The sequence below is a fragment of the Octopus sinensis genome, unplaced genomic scaffold, assembly GCF_006345805.1.
Source record: "Octopus sinensis unplaced genomic scaffold, ASM634580v1 Contig07123, whole genome shotgun sequence".
Lineage (NCBI taxonomy): Eukaryota > Metazoa > Mollusca > Cephalopoda > Octopoda > Octopodidae > Octopus > Octopus sinensis.
In genome coordinates, this window is record NW_021829853.1 from 160,427 (window position 1) to 174,603 (window position 14,177).

At 37.3% G+C, this 14,177-nt stretch overlaps 1 protein-coding gene across 2 annotated transcripts in view; it reads right to left on the reverse strand.

The window, feature by feature from the left end:
- The window catches only part of LOC115227777 (arginine/serine-rich protein PNISR), a 48,512-nt gene extending 40,525 nt beyond the window's left edge, over positions 1-7,987 (reverse strand). For both annotated transcript variants that reach the window (XM_029798512.2, XM_029798511.2), the window contains exon 1: positions 7,446-7,987. The gene's annotated coding sequence lies outside the window, so the exon portion shown is untranslated. The remainder of the gene's footprint in view (positions 1-7,445) is intronic.
- Between the last annotated feature and the right edge of the window lie 6,190 nt (positions 7,988-14,177).

A 14,177-nucleotide genomic window follows, 5' to 3' on the forward strand; every position in this document is an offset into this window, starting at 1 on the left:
ATATATATATATATATATACATATATAAATCAAAATCAAACCAAATCAAATCAGATATCAGAAAGCAGAACCAAAATCGAAGTCGATCAACATCAATGGAAATTGCAGCTGTGATACCAGTGCTGGTGACAAGTAAGTGAACCATCCAATCTGGCCTCCGTGCCGGTGGCACGTAAAAAGCACCATCCGATCGTGGCCGCTGCCAGCCTCACCTGGCCCCCGTGCTGGTGGCACGTAAAAAGCACCATCCGTCCGTGGCCGTTTGCCAGCCTCGCCCGGCCCCCGTGCTGGTGGCACGTAAAAAGCACCATCCGTCCGTGGCCGTTTGCCAGCTCCGTCTGGCACCCGTGCGGGTGGCACGTAAAAAGCACCCACTACACTCACGGAGTGGTTGGCGTTAGGAAGGGCATCCAGCTGTAGAAACACTGCCAGATCAGACTGGGCCTGATGCAGTCTTCTGGCTTCACAGACCCCAGTTGAACCGTCCAACCCATGCTAGCATGGAAAGCAGACGCTAAATGATGATGATGATGATATATGCACAAATGTAATTCCTTCCCAAATAAATTGTCCTTCGTATTCGAGTCTGATGAAGCTCTAAGGTGTTATTCAGGCACTCAACTATTGCATCTTATACCAGAAACAGCGGGAAGCTAATGAAGTCCATAACATAATCGTTTTTTTTCCTTTTGTCATCTTATTTTCTTTCGTTTGTGTGTGAGTGTGCGCGCGCGAGAGAAAGAGTGTGTGTGTATATTGTAGCTAGACCTATTAGAAATAGCAACCCCATTAACCTCAAATCACATTTAATTGGCTAATGTATAAATATATATGTAGCCAATAAGCGGTACGCGTAAAGAACCAGCTATAGGAGTCAAATCACCCTCAAATGACACCATGTCTTGTGTGTGTGTGTGTGTGTGAACCAATGAAAAAGCCTCTACACGTTTTCTTGATAGAAAATGGTAGAAAACGCAGCAAAATCTTCATCAAGCTCCCTGCTGTCTGTCATAACCTTAATGATAATAATAATATGGTGTACCCTAATCAGACGGGTAGTCATGATGGGTATATTGAGCTTCGTATATTTTACCCCAGTGTCACTTTGATGGCATGAACTGCTCTCTCACTCAATAATAATAATGAAATTATTGTATACAGTGCTCAGGTACACTGTTGTACGTGTACACATACATATATGTATATAGACATACATAACACGGCTGCTAAAAGTGTCAGGAATAGCAGCTAATACTCCCTCAAACTACTTAAGCTAAATCATGCCTTAAATACAAGGACATCGGAAGGTGTCAGTGTTCAAATATATGTACACAAACAGACAGAAATAGGGAGATTATACGGAATATATATACCTTGTTGCACATTTCAATTTATCATCATTTGAAATATATAATTTGAAAACTGGTGTATGGGTCCAAATGTTAATCTGATATGAACAAGTGACGCGATAGTCACATTAAGGGGTCCGTCCCCCTCGGTACGCAGTCATTCTTTTGTGAATATTAGACAATATACTCCAGTAAAACAGAGCAACGATATACAGGTTCGGCGCCCCGTCACAACAGATCAACGTGAATAGATAGGAATAATATTTCGTTCGTGGTACAGAGGAGAACAACTAACAAGCACCCAAGTACTTGAAAACCTAGAAACCCTGTGCAGTCAGTTTCTACCACCACCACCACCACCATCACCACGGCCACTACTTCAGTTACTGCGCATGTTTGGATGTGACATCTAATACCAGAGTGTTTCATTGATAAAGAAATAGGCATGTGAGTGCATGTATGTGAGTGTGTATATATATATATATATATATATATATATATATATATATATATATATATATATATATATATATATACATATATATACACACACATACACATATAGAGGTGGGTAATTAAATAGACAAGCAAAGATGTCAAAGATGGAGACTGAAAGTTGTCGTGGAAGAAAAGACAAGACAAAGCGAAAAATAATGTCGAAATGTGAGATGTCTACAACAGCACAAGCAAATATCGTCTCGTCAAAAGTAAGTTGTAAATAATATCAGAGGTCACGGTCACCAATGATACACATACACACTAATGGAAATAAATAAATAAATAAATATATTACTTTTAGTTCCTTCCATGGTTCAAGGGGTTTTTCTTTCTTTTTTTTTTTTTTTGAAAATATTTCTAAGGCGTTCCACATAATAATTTTTTTTTTACCCAAATGGAATAACGAAACCATTGCAATTTACATGGGATTTGTTTTATTAACGAAGGCCAAGAAATATTTTTGCCTAACACATTCACGCATATATATACATGACAGGTTGTGGTGCACCTGAGCACTGTATACAATAATTAATATATATATATATATATGTACATAATATTTATATTGTGTGTAGGTAGTTGGGGTAAATCCCAGCTGTTATAATAACACCAAAAAATTTCTATTTCCTGTTTTGTTATATAAGAAAATGAGATGATAAAGGAATAAAAAATTATCTCATGAACTCGTCCAATCCATGCCAGCATAGACAACGGACGTTAAATAATCATGATGACGAACTCCATTAGCTTACAGCTGTTTCCGCAGTTGAGTACCCGAGTAACACCTTACAGCCTCATCGGAGCCCCGAACATGATGTGCAAATTTATTTGGGGAAAGTATATTTAACATTTATGCATATACACAGGAAAGCATTACCAATGAGAATACAAACGTATGCGGGAAATGAGACCCAGGAGATCCTCCCACAATTAGAATCAGATTAATGTTATATAAAGACAGGTATATTCAGGTGTAGTGGAACTAATTAGATCTACCAGTAAAAATGTATGTATACATGTACAAATACTCACATAACAATATAGATAGATAGATAGATAGATAGATAGATATACATACACGTACTATATATATATGTGTGTGTATGTATGTATGAACGAACTGACAATGAAAAAATTGTGAAAGAATTCATAAAATGTTCAGAAACTCGAGGAATAAACGAGGATTGTCTCCTTTTATCATTTAATTTCGTCTCTCGCGATTTTTCTGATTACAAAACCCCAACAAGGACGACATAGTTTTTTTTTTTTTCCATCTGAGCCGATAAGAAGTAATGGCTTTGTACAAATGCGACAGACAGTAATTAATAGCAAAGCTATGTGGTTAGTAGTAGTAGTAGTAATAATAATAATAATAATTAGTTCTTTGCTGAGGTGCAAAGCCGATTTAAGGGAAGGATTAAAGTGGATTGAATCATCTCACAATATCCGATGATACTTCTTTTTATCGACTTGAGGAGAGATGTAAAATCGCCCTCGGTGCGACTTGAAGCCAGCATTTAATGAACGGGACAGGCTAAACACTCTAATGCAATTAGCCATTTAATAAACTGACAGAGGATAATGCTCACATTATAGTAAAGAGCTGGCAGGAGAGGGGTCAGGGTTGTTCGAAATAACCGCATTGCACGACCAGTCAGTTACGTAGTTGAAATGGTATCAGGGTGACCCAGACTACAGAGAAAATCGCTTCTGCCATAGATACAGCGACCAGAAATTTCGGGGTGGGTGGGGGGAGATATATTAATCGATTAAATCGACCCAGTACTGAACTGGTATTTGATATTATCGGATGAAATTGTAAAGGACTGTCGTAACTAAATATCACAAAGCACTTTCATTCGGTGCTCTGTCGAGTCAATTTCTAATATAGGCAGACGGTTTGGCATTTTGGGGGTCATGAAAAGTACAGTTGACCTCGATGGGATTTGAACTCGTAATGTAGACGACAGCTGTACTACAAAGTAGTTTGACCAATGCTGCACCTTCTGCCAGTCTACTATGTCGACGAAGGAGATAATGAGTTATGGTAAAGAAATGTGTGTACTCTGAGTTTTACATAACTGCGTTGAGGTCAAGTCTGTCAAAGACAAAAGTTAAACTTGAAGAATGAGCGAAATACTAAGAACTCGTACAAAGGGTTTTCGTTGGGCACTTCAGCACTTGAAAACGCATTAGATTGCCCAACTTATTATAATAATGGTAAATGGAATTTAACTAAAATAATAAGAAAAAGACATATCTTCTACGAGACAAAAGGTCTCTCTCTCTATCTATCTATCTATCCGTCCGTCCGTCCATCCATCCGTCTATCTATCTATCAGTCTACCTATTTGTCTGTCTAAACCGGCTGTGTGCGTGAAGTCTTTAATAAACAACAAAAACAATAATAATAGTCATTGCAATTCGACCAAAATCTGTAAAGAGCTGGTAACATATGCGAAATAGGAGAAAGATTCTACAGATTTTTTTCGTGTAACCATCTCCACAACACACGTCTGTCAACACAGATACATGGATACGATTTGATAAACTGTTTCTGTGGGGTAAGGCGTACGAAATATAAGAATTCTAATCAGATGGTGATTATACATACATAACTATAATACAAACCTTACACAAGTCTCATATCGTAACGTCAGCGAAATTGATAAGTGCGCACACGTACGTCCATTCATACATTATGTATGAGTGTGTATATGTATGTGTAGAGAGTGAGAGAGAAAGAATGAGGAAGGCGCTGTGGAGAGAGAGAAGTGCGACGGATCTCTTCATATACGTACACACATACATGTATTTACACGTATATAGGCGCAGGAGTGGCTGTGTGGTAAGAAGCTTGCTTACCAAACATGGTTCCTGGTTCAGTCGCAGTGCGTGGTACCTTAGGCGAGTATCTTCTACTATAGCTTCGGGCCGACCAAAGCCTTGTCAGTGGATTTGGTAGACGGAAACTGAAAGAAGCCCGTCGTATATATGTGTGTGTGTGTGTGTGTTTGTTTGTTCCCCCACCATTGCTTGACAGCCGATGTTGGTGTGTTTACGTCCCCGTAACTTAGCGGTTCGGCAAAACAGACCGATAGAATAAGTACTAGGCTTACAAAGAGTAAGTCCTGGGGGGGTCAGTTTCTTCGACTAAAGGCGGTGCTTCAGCATGGCCACAATCAAAATAGAATAAAAGAATACATCTTCCTTTACCTGTTTCAATCATTGGAATGCGGCCATGCTGTGACGCTCACACACACACACACATACATACACGGCAATGCGTGGGTGTAATCTTATCAATGGCTTTCTCTCGGAAATACCATAATGCACGTGCGCGCGTGCTAGTGTATAAAATATTGGTGGGTTGCAGGGAAGACGAGAACTGATAGAGAATAAAGATCTCTATTGAGGAAACCGTTCCACGTATATATTACCTATCAATGGAATCGTCCATCGATTTAAACAAAGCCGTAATCACTGTTAGTAACCGGCTTAAATAATGTAAAGACGCTCAATCTCCCAGTAATATACGGCGGGGTTTAGGGTTACACATATATATGCGCGCGCGATGGAATAAATTCGATTACCATTAATGGTAATTATTTCAATTAATGTACTTTATAAATTTGATATTTTCGATGTCGATCCATGCCAAAACATGCATTATCGATTTTTACAAGGAAAAACATTGATAAAACATATGACGAAGATTTTATACATACATACACACATATATCATCATCAATATATATATATATATATATATATATATATATATATATATATAATATATATATATATATATATATATATATATATATATATATACATATATATATATATATACATATATATATATACACCTGGTTGTTGTTTCATCACCTGTTTGTTTTTTTCTGTAAATTTGAACTGTGTGTGTGTATACATATATATATATATATAGACGCATATACAAGTCATCGAAGTACCTTTACAAGGATAGCCCGATCAGCTAAAAATAACAGATCTCCTAAATGGAGAGAATCGTCACGACACACAAGTTTTATATATATATATTATATACACACACATATATAAATAGATATATATAAATTTAATAAAGTATCATCACGATTATTAAGAATAACAATAATAATAAAGTGATCTGCAAGTTTAACCTATATAGGTAAAATATACAAATAAATTAGGGTACCGGAATTCCACTTGCTAGAAATAGAAGTCAACACTCCAGAGTCACAGATTTCTTAATAGTGAGAAATTTGTGGCTTTCAAGCAAGTTATATATATATGAATATAAATATACATATATACACATATATACATATAATAAATAAAAGGGTAATATTAATTAATTAATTAATAATTTTACCAAGTAGTTCGATACGTTAAAATAACCTTTTTAGGTAAAATTATACAAATATTCTATAATTAGCTGACCCCTGATTATAATTATAGAATATTTGTATATATACACACACACACACTCAACGAAATTCTAAACCCAAAACATTGATTAGAAAATATATGGGACAAGGTTAGAGCGATTAGACAGACGTTGGTAGATAATGGAAGGGATGGGCCTGAAATTGTCGCTGCTCATCCCTGATCGTGTCGCCAGGCACCTGCACTTTTACCTGATACCTACAACTGCCAACAACTACTAACCCAAATCAATTTATTCTTTTACCAACCTTGGTTATTATATTTTGTGGATTCTAATAGTTAAAGGTTGCACATAAACATCGTAGAAGGGGCGAAGAATAAATATGGAGAGGTGGATGGAATTTAGGGACAATATGTTGTCAATGTACAAGAAGAGTTCAATGTGCTGACGGATGAATTTCATCGATTATTTCCGATCAGGTTTTACCGACCTAAAATTAGACACTCTCCCATCGATACTCATTTATATATATAAATACACACACACACACACACAGGTATATCCATATATATATATATATATATATATAAAGTTCAGCAAAATTTAGATTTAGATGAATATGGTACATAAGTTAAAGGCACCACAATTTGGTATGGTATTATCCATATAAATCAAATGGGGTGATTATAATCAAAATAAGCAACAAGGATATCCAAAGGTATAGTAGTACAATCGTTTCATGCTGCTTCATTTTATTAAACACTGTAAATATATATATATATATATATATATATATATATATAATATATATATATATATGTATATATATATATACAGACACATCATACATCTGTGTTTATGTGTGTGTATGCATACATAGACACACTTATATCATTTCTGATTATTCTACGAAACGAAATGAAAGCGTTAGATAAAAATAATTATCCAAAATTCTGACTACCTCCTATTTCTTAGTATACAAAATCCGTACACCACTTCAAACAATACATACATATATATATATATATATATATATATATATATATATATATCTACATACATGTATGTTTATATATCATAAAGACATGGCTAAGAATGCCTTGACAGAGAGGTTTCCCGAGATTAAGCCATAAACATAATCAAACGTTGATCTTAATACATAAACAATAGATAAAAGCATTTGTGTTTATAATCATTTAAAAACTCACCTCAATCAAAATAATTCACACAAACAGATCTTTTTTTTTTAATCTTTTTTCTTCTCTTTTCTTTTGATTGTTTCTTTTTCCAAAAAACAAAAAGGTTTTGAATGCAGCAAAGCTTTTTGAAAAGAGGGGGAAAATAGCTCAAATATTTGCTTCTGTTTAGAATCAAGAAATATTCTCGGCCCGATTTACATGAATACCGGATCGTTGCAGATGTAGATGATTGCTATCCAAGAGAAACAACATCCAGAAAGACATGTGAAACAAGAAGAAAATGTTTTTTTTTTAAAGGAGTCCGATGCAGATTGGGAAATGATTTGCGGGGCTTTACACGCAGGAAGAACAAAAAAAAAATGGATAAATCAAGTAATTATTTTGCCCCTTTTGGGTTGTTTTTGATCTTAGCCCTTATCCTAGATTGGAGAATCGCCCCAGTGACCTAAAAACTAGGCTGCTTGCAAGAACTGCATCAATCGTCATCTTCGACATTCGCCAGAAGAGAAACACAATAAAAAAAATGTCGGATTGATGGAGAAAGGCGGAAGTGACGTATGGCGCAACCTTGCTTTTCTTTGCCGACTTCCGGTCATGTCTGCCATTTTCATTGACTGATTAATTATTCATTTCTTTATTCATTTTCTTTTTTGTTATTCATTTAAATTGATACACGAAAATAAATATCTTTATCTACATATGTAACTATATATTGTCTTTGTTTTACTTTCAAAGGTTGAAACTGTTTTAGAGTTGTCCAGCGTTTAATATTTTTCTTCTAACAGATGGCAACAACTGCAAAAAATATGAATTCTATCTTAATTACGGCTCCCCAAGGAAGATCCTTTGAGGAGTTCTCTGTGAATTGTTCAATATTGCCTTTATTTTCTAAATTCAGAGCAAACATGATCTTTCATATCCCAACAACAATAAAAACATTGCTATTAAAATATCAAAACCACCACCACAATCTAGTCTTCTAACTGGACTGCCTCTGAAAGAAACATTAGTCCTTTGTCAAGTAAACATCAAATTTTTTCAAGACAAAAACATTAATATTTACAATAATAATTAAAACCAAATCGATTATTTTAATCTTATTAATGAATTTAAATATTTACATCAAAATCATTTTACTTTTCCCTAGGTTGTCTCTCCCTGTTTCCATTTCACAAAGTCCTCCATCAAGCACTTTGCAAATGGGGCAGTTTTACAATAAAAACTAAAGTAAAACAAAATTAATTGTGATTAACTTTTTGAGTGACTTTATTGAGTGTAAACTTCAGTTATCAAATATTTTAGTAACTAGATTTTAAAATGGAATTACCAAACAAATGATACTTAAATGTCCAAACAAATTATATGGTCTTCATAATAAATACTGGCAACAATAAACTAATATCTTTTATAAGTTTTCATGTCACTGATAAAAGAGTACATTGGATAACTAAGTGAATAAGGCATTGGATAATCCACTCCAAGCTCAATTCTAGTCACTAACACAGTATTGAATGGTCAAGACAGATAACTCATAAATGTCCATAAATCTCCTGTCCTCTTAGCAGCAATTTTTTCTACATTCTTATATCATACAATATTGTAAACTGTGGCAACACTGCCAAATTGATATAAGAGACATTGGCTTATGGAGCTAAATTACATAATCTTAAAATAAAGTAGAATAACCAATCTGCAGATCATTTCTTCTCCCACAACAATATTTATGGATTTCAATTCAACCTTGATCTTATGCAGCCAGCTTATTTATATGTGAGGAACAAATCTCCCATTCACTATGTCTGGCTCATCTTCATTGCCAAAGCTACACACTATATTCCATCTATTTTTCTGTAGAGTCTACACTTACGTAGAATCAACCTTTACCATCATTTATGTCTTTCATCTAGAAATATGTAACAAACACTTTTAATTATACTCAGAGTATTTCCTTTGTTCCTATAAATCTGCTGTGGGTTGTGTTACTTTCCAAACTCCTCCAATCACTGGAACTAGTTCAACTGTATGTTGTCTTAATTGTTGAAGACATCTCTGAAATTCCCTCTTTTGAACTCATCATCCAAATTAACTTCAATACAAACATGTCCTCTTGGCTTTCACATTCTCCCCACAAAAGTTAGCCTCTCCTACTTAATCTGAAATAGGTACACCATAGGTCCAAGAGATGCTACTCCTCTGCTCAATGTTGTTGGTATTCTCTGCCTTGTCGGACATGGACTCGTGCATAACTTTCTACGGTTGGTGTGGAAACTGACAGTGATGGTTGATGTCTTCCTAATTTTGGCATCCAAATTGCAGAATTCTTCAAGTATCCAGTCTAACATCCCAAATATTGGTACGAGAGTTAATACTGCAAAAGCACAATAAGATTATTGAATGTGAACAGCTCTGACTACCACACTTGCCACAGTTTGTTAAAGTATTCATTATTTACACTTGACAGATATTTGTCCTCATCTTGTTTGTTGTTAACACAACATTTCGGCTGATATGACCTCCAGCCTTCATCAAGATGAGGACAAATATCCGTCAAATGTAAATAATGTACACAATTCCTCATCTCTTAAATATAGAACTGTTAAAGTATTCCTATCTCATTCTAGCCCTATTCATAGTCAAAGTGTTTGTGGAGTAATATTGTCATCGTCATCACCATTTAATGTCTGTTTTCCATGTTGGCATGGGTTGGATGCTTTGACTCCGGCAAGGCCAGGAGTTGCAGACCCCAGTTTGTTTTGGCTGGGTTTCTATGGCTGGATGCCCTTCATAATGCCAACAACTCCACAGAGTGTACTGGGTGCCACCAGCACAAGTGCCTCTGCAATTGTTTGGCAAGAGGTGAGGATGTGTGCTCTCCATAGCTCTCCTCCAAACCTCTGTGAAGATTGCCAAACTGCTTATCATTACCAGTGTTGCCTTACTGGCACTTGTGCCCATGCTAGTAGAGTGGCAAGAGCACTATCTGAGCGTGATCGTTGCCAGAGCAGCTAACTGGCTTCCGTGCCGGTGGAACGTAAAAGGGCACAATTCGAGCGTGATCGTTACCAACGTCACCTTACTGGCACCTGTGCCAGTGGCATGTGTAAACAGATTTAGGCGAGGTCATTGCCAGTACTGCCTGACTGGCCCCCATGCCATGGTATGTAAAAAGGCACCATTTGAGCGTGATCGTTACCAACGTCGCCTTACTGGCACCTGTGCCGGTGGCACGTGTAAAAGGATTTGAGCGAGGTCATTGCCAGCACCACCTGACTGGCCCCGTGTCGGTGGCACGTAAAAAGCACCCACTACACTCTCGGAGTGGTTGGCGTTAGGAAGGGCATCCAGCTGTAGAAACTCTGCCAGATCAAGATTGGAGCCTGGTGCAGCCATCTGGTTCGCCAGCCCTCAGTCAAAATCATCCAACCCATGCTAGCATGGAAAGCGGATGTTAAGCGATGATGATGATGATGAAAAGTGCACAAATCTCAAAGACATTTGATGACGTCCCATGATATGGCCACAAGCTGACTGGTCAATAATTGGCACAACACATGCTGTGCAAGAGATCAACTCATGTCACCAACTTGATTATTGAAATATGTTGGGTTCAATTCTATCACTTGCAACAAGTTCACATTTATACCAAAAATAATTGGTTATGTTAGTCAATGCCTAAGTGAGAATCTGGGAAAGCCAGGGATTTCAGAAAAAGAAATCAGCCACCTATCATGCACTTAACAAATGCAATTTGTAAGAAGAATAATAAAAATGTGCAAAACTTTTCTCAAGTTCAAAATGTGACATTATTTTCTTATCTCCATTCCTACAATGGAGCCTTTTATCTTTGCTTGAAACTAGTTCTGCCCTTTCAGGAAGACTTCAAATAATTAAAAGTTGAAGGGAACATATACATATTATCATTAAGCATTATATAAGCAATAGTCTTTATTTACATCATGCTTCTTTTAAGTGAAGTAGACAAGAAATACCAAAGCACCATTACAATTGTTAAAGATCACCTAAATGCTATGATTAGTCCTTCAGAAGAGTTTGTGAATGTGGGCATTTATATTGCAATGATAAGAACCCAGAATAATCACACAGCAAATTTCAATTTTTCTTAATGGAATTTTTTTTATTTAAGGAATAGTTGATCAACTGAGATATTATATTGTAGAAAATAAACTCCATTTGTATGTTGCAGAAGAAAACAAAATGTCTTCTGCCTATTGTCTTTGACTGTTGTTACTCATTCATATTGTGTTTGTTATGTTTACTGAATAAACACATTAAAACCTTCCAATACACCCTTACATTAGAATGGTATCAACGCTAATCATTGTGTACATACATACACATACATACAGAACACACACACACACATGTATATCTATCTATCTGTCTGTATGTCTATCTATCTATCTATATGATCAGTGACTTTAATGGTCATGTTGGACGACATGCTGGGGACTTCCATGGTGTACATGGAGGCTATGGTTATGGTTCCTGCAACGAGGAGGGAACTAGGCTGCTGGAGTTCTGCGATGCAAATGATCTTATGTTTTGCAACACTAACTTCAGGAAACCTACCAGCCACCTAGTCACCTACCAATCGGGTCGACATACTAGCCAAATTGACTACATCTTCGCCAGAAAGAGGGAAAGAGGGCTGCTTATAAATGCCAAAACCTTCCCAGGTGAAGAATGTACCCCGCAACATAGACTGGTAGTTAGTGACTTTAGGATCAGGACTAAGAGGACGACCAATATGGAGAAGAAGGATCTGGAAGCTTAAAGATCCTGTGAATGGACAGAGATTTAGGGACATATTACTTGAAGCCTTTGATGAAGTAGAAGGGGATAGAGCTTCACATGGGGTAGAAGACAACTGGACGTTTCTGAGGGACAACCTGCTGAAAGCCACTGACCAGATCTGTGCAAAGTCCCCTCTCGATCCAAAATAACGTGATGGTGGAACAATGTTGTAGACGGGGCTATTAGAGAAAAGAGACAGGCTTGGAGGGACTGGAAGAATCGTGGTAGCAGGGAATTGTATCAGACTGCTAAAAGGAAAGCTAGGAGACAGGTCTATTTAGCCAGAGGGGAAGCAGATAAGAAATTTGCCAATGTTCTGCGCTGTGAGGACCAAAGACTTCAGGTGTTTCGTGTTGCAAGACAGTGTGTGAGAGAGAATCATGATGTGGTAGGAGAGAAATGTGTTCGCATGAATGATGGTTCACTTGCGCTAATTGAGGATGCAAAGAGAGAGGTTTGGAGATGCCACAATGAAAGGTTGCTGAATAAAGAAAATGAATGGGATAAAGAGTCTGCTGAATGTTGACCCAACAGAGGGACCAACTATCCAAGTTAACAGTTCCTTGGTAGTTAAGGCAATTAGAAGCATGAAGACAGGGAAAGCCCCAGGCCCATCAGGAATCACTGCAGAGATGCTCAAAATATCTGGTAGTGTCGGCTATAGCCTAGTCACCCGTATAGTTAATCAGGTGATACACGAAGGAGTCATACCCAATGACTGGTGTAGCAGCATAATAGTCAACTGCTACAAAGGTAAAGGTGACGCCCTAGATACAAATAATTACAGAGGTATCAAGCTGTTGGATCAGGTAATGAAGTTTACAGAGAGGGTCATAGCCCAACTAATTAGAGAGAGTTAGTTTAGATGAGATGCAGTTTGGGTTCGTGCCAGGGAAAAGTACCACTGATGCTATATTCCTGGTAAGGCAGCTGCAGGAGAAATACCTAGCCAAAGATAAGCCCCTGTACCTGGCTTTCGTTGACATGGAGAAAGCCTTCGACAGGGTCCTCCAATCCCTTATCTGGTGGTCAATGAGGAAACTAGGGATAGATGAGTGGTTAGTGAGAGCTGTGCGAGCCATGTACAGGGACGCCGCTAGTAAGGTGAGGGTTGGCAACAAGTACAGTAAAGAATTCTGAGTAGAGGTAAGGGTCCACCATGGCTCAGTTCTCAGCCCCCTCCTATTTATCATAGTCCTCCAGGCAATAATGGAAGAACTCAAGACAGGATGCCCCTGGGAGCTCCTCTATGCTGATGACCTTGCTCTAATTGCTGAGTCACTATCAGAAATGGAGGAGAAGTTTCAGGTGTGGAAGCAAGGATTAGAATCGAAGGGCCTTAGAGTCAATCTAGCTAAAACCAAAGTCCTAATAAGTAGGAAGGTAGACAAATCACGAACGCTTTCAGGTAGATGGCCGTGCTCGATCTGTAGAAAAGGCGTAGGTAGAAACTCTATAAGATGCACCAAGTGTAAGCTATGGACACATAACTAACCCTAAATCTAAAATAGATTGAAATGCAATAGATCGATTCTAGGGTCATAATTATGGGTGACAATTTCATATGACACCGCGAGGGAAAAATGGCAGTTTTTTCTAGCGTTGTCATATGAAATTGTCACCCTTAATTATTACCCTAGTATCGATCTATTGCATTTCAATCTGTTTTAGGGTTAGGGTTAGGGGTGGGGGGAAGGGTATCTTCTTTTCTTCACAAATGTAAATAAACCCAATCTGTTTCTTAAACGAGGGACATAGTCATACAGCACAGAATGTTTTTTTTACCTCAATAGACATCAGTGATTGGTTGAAATTGCCGAAAGGCAAGAAATTAAAGACAAAACATGTTACAAACTACAGAATTTTCTCAAGAAAGCCAAGAGAAAAAGATGTTTTATAAACACATTCTACCAGTATAGAAAGTTA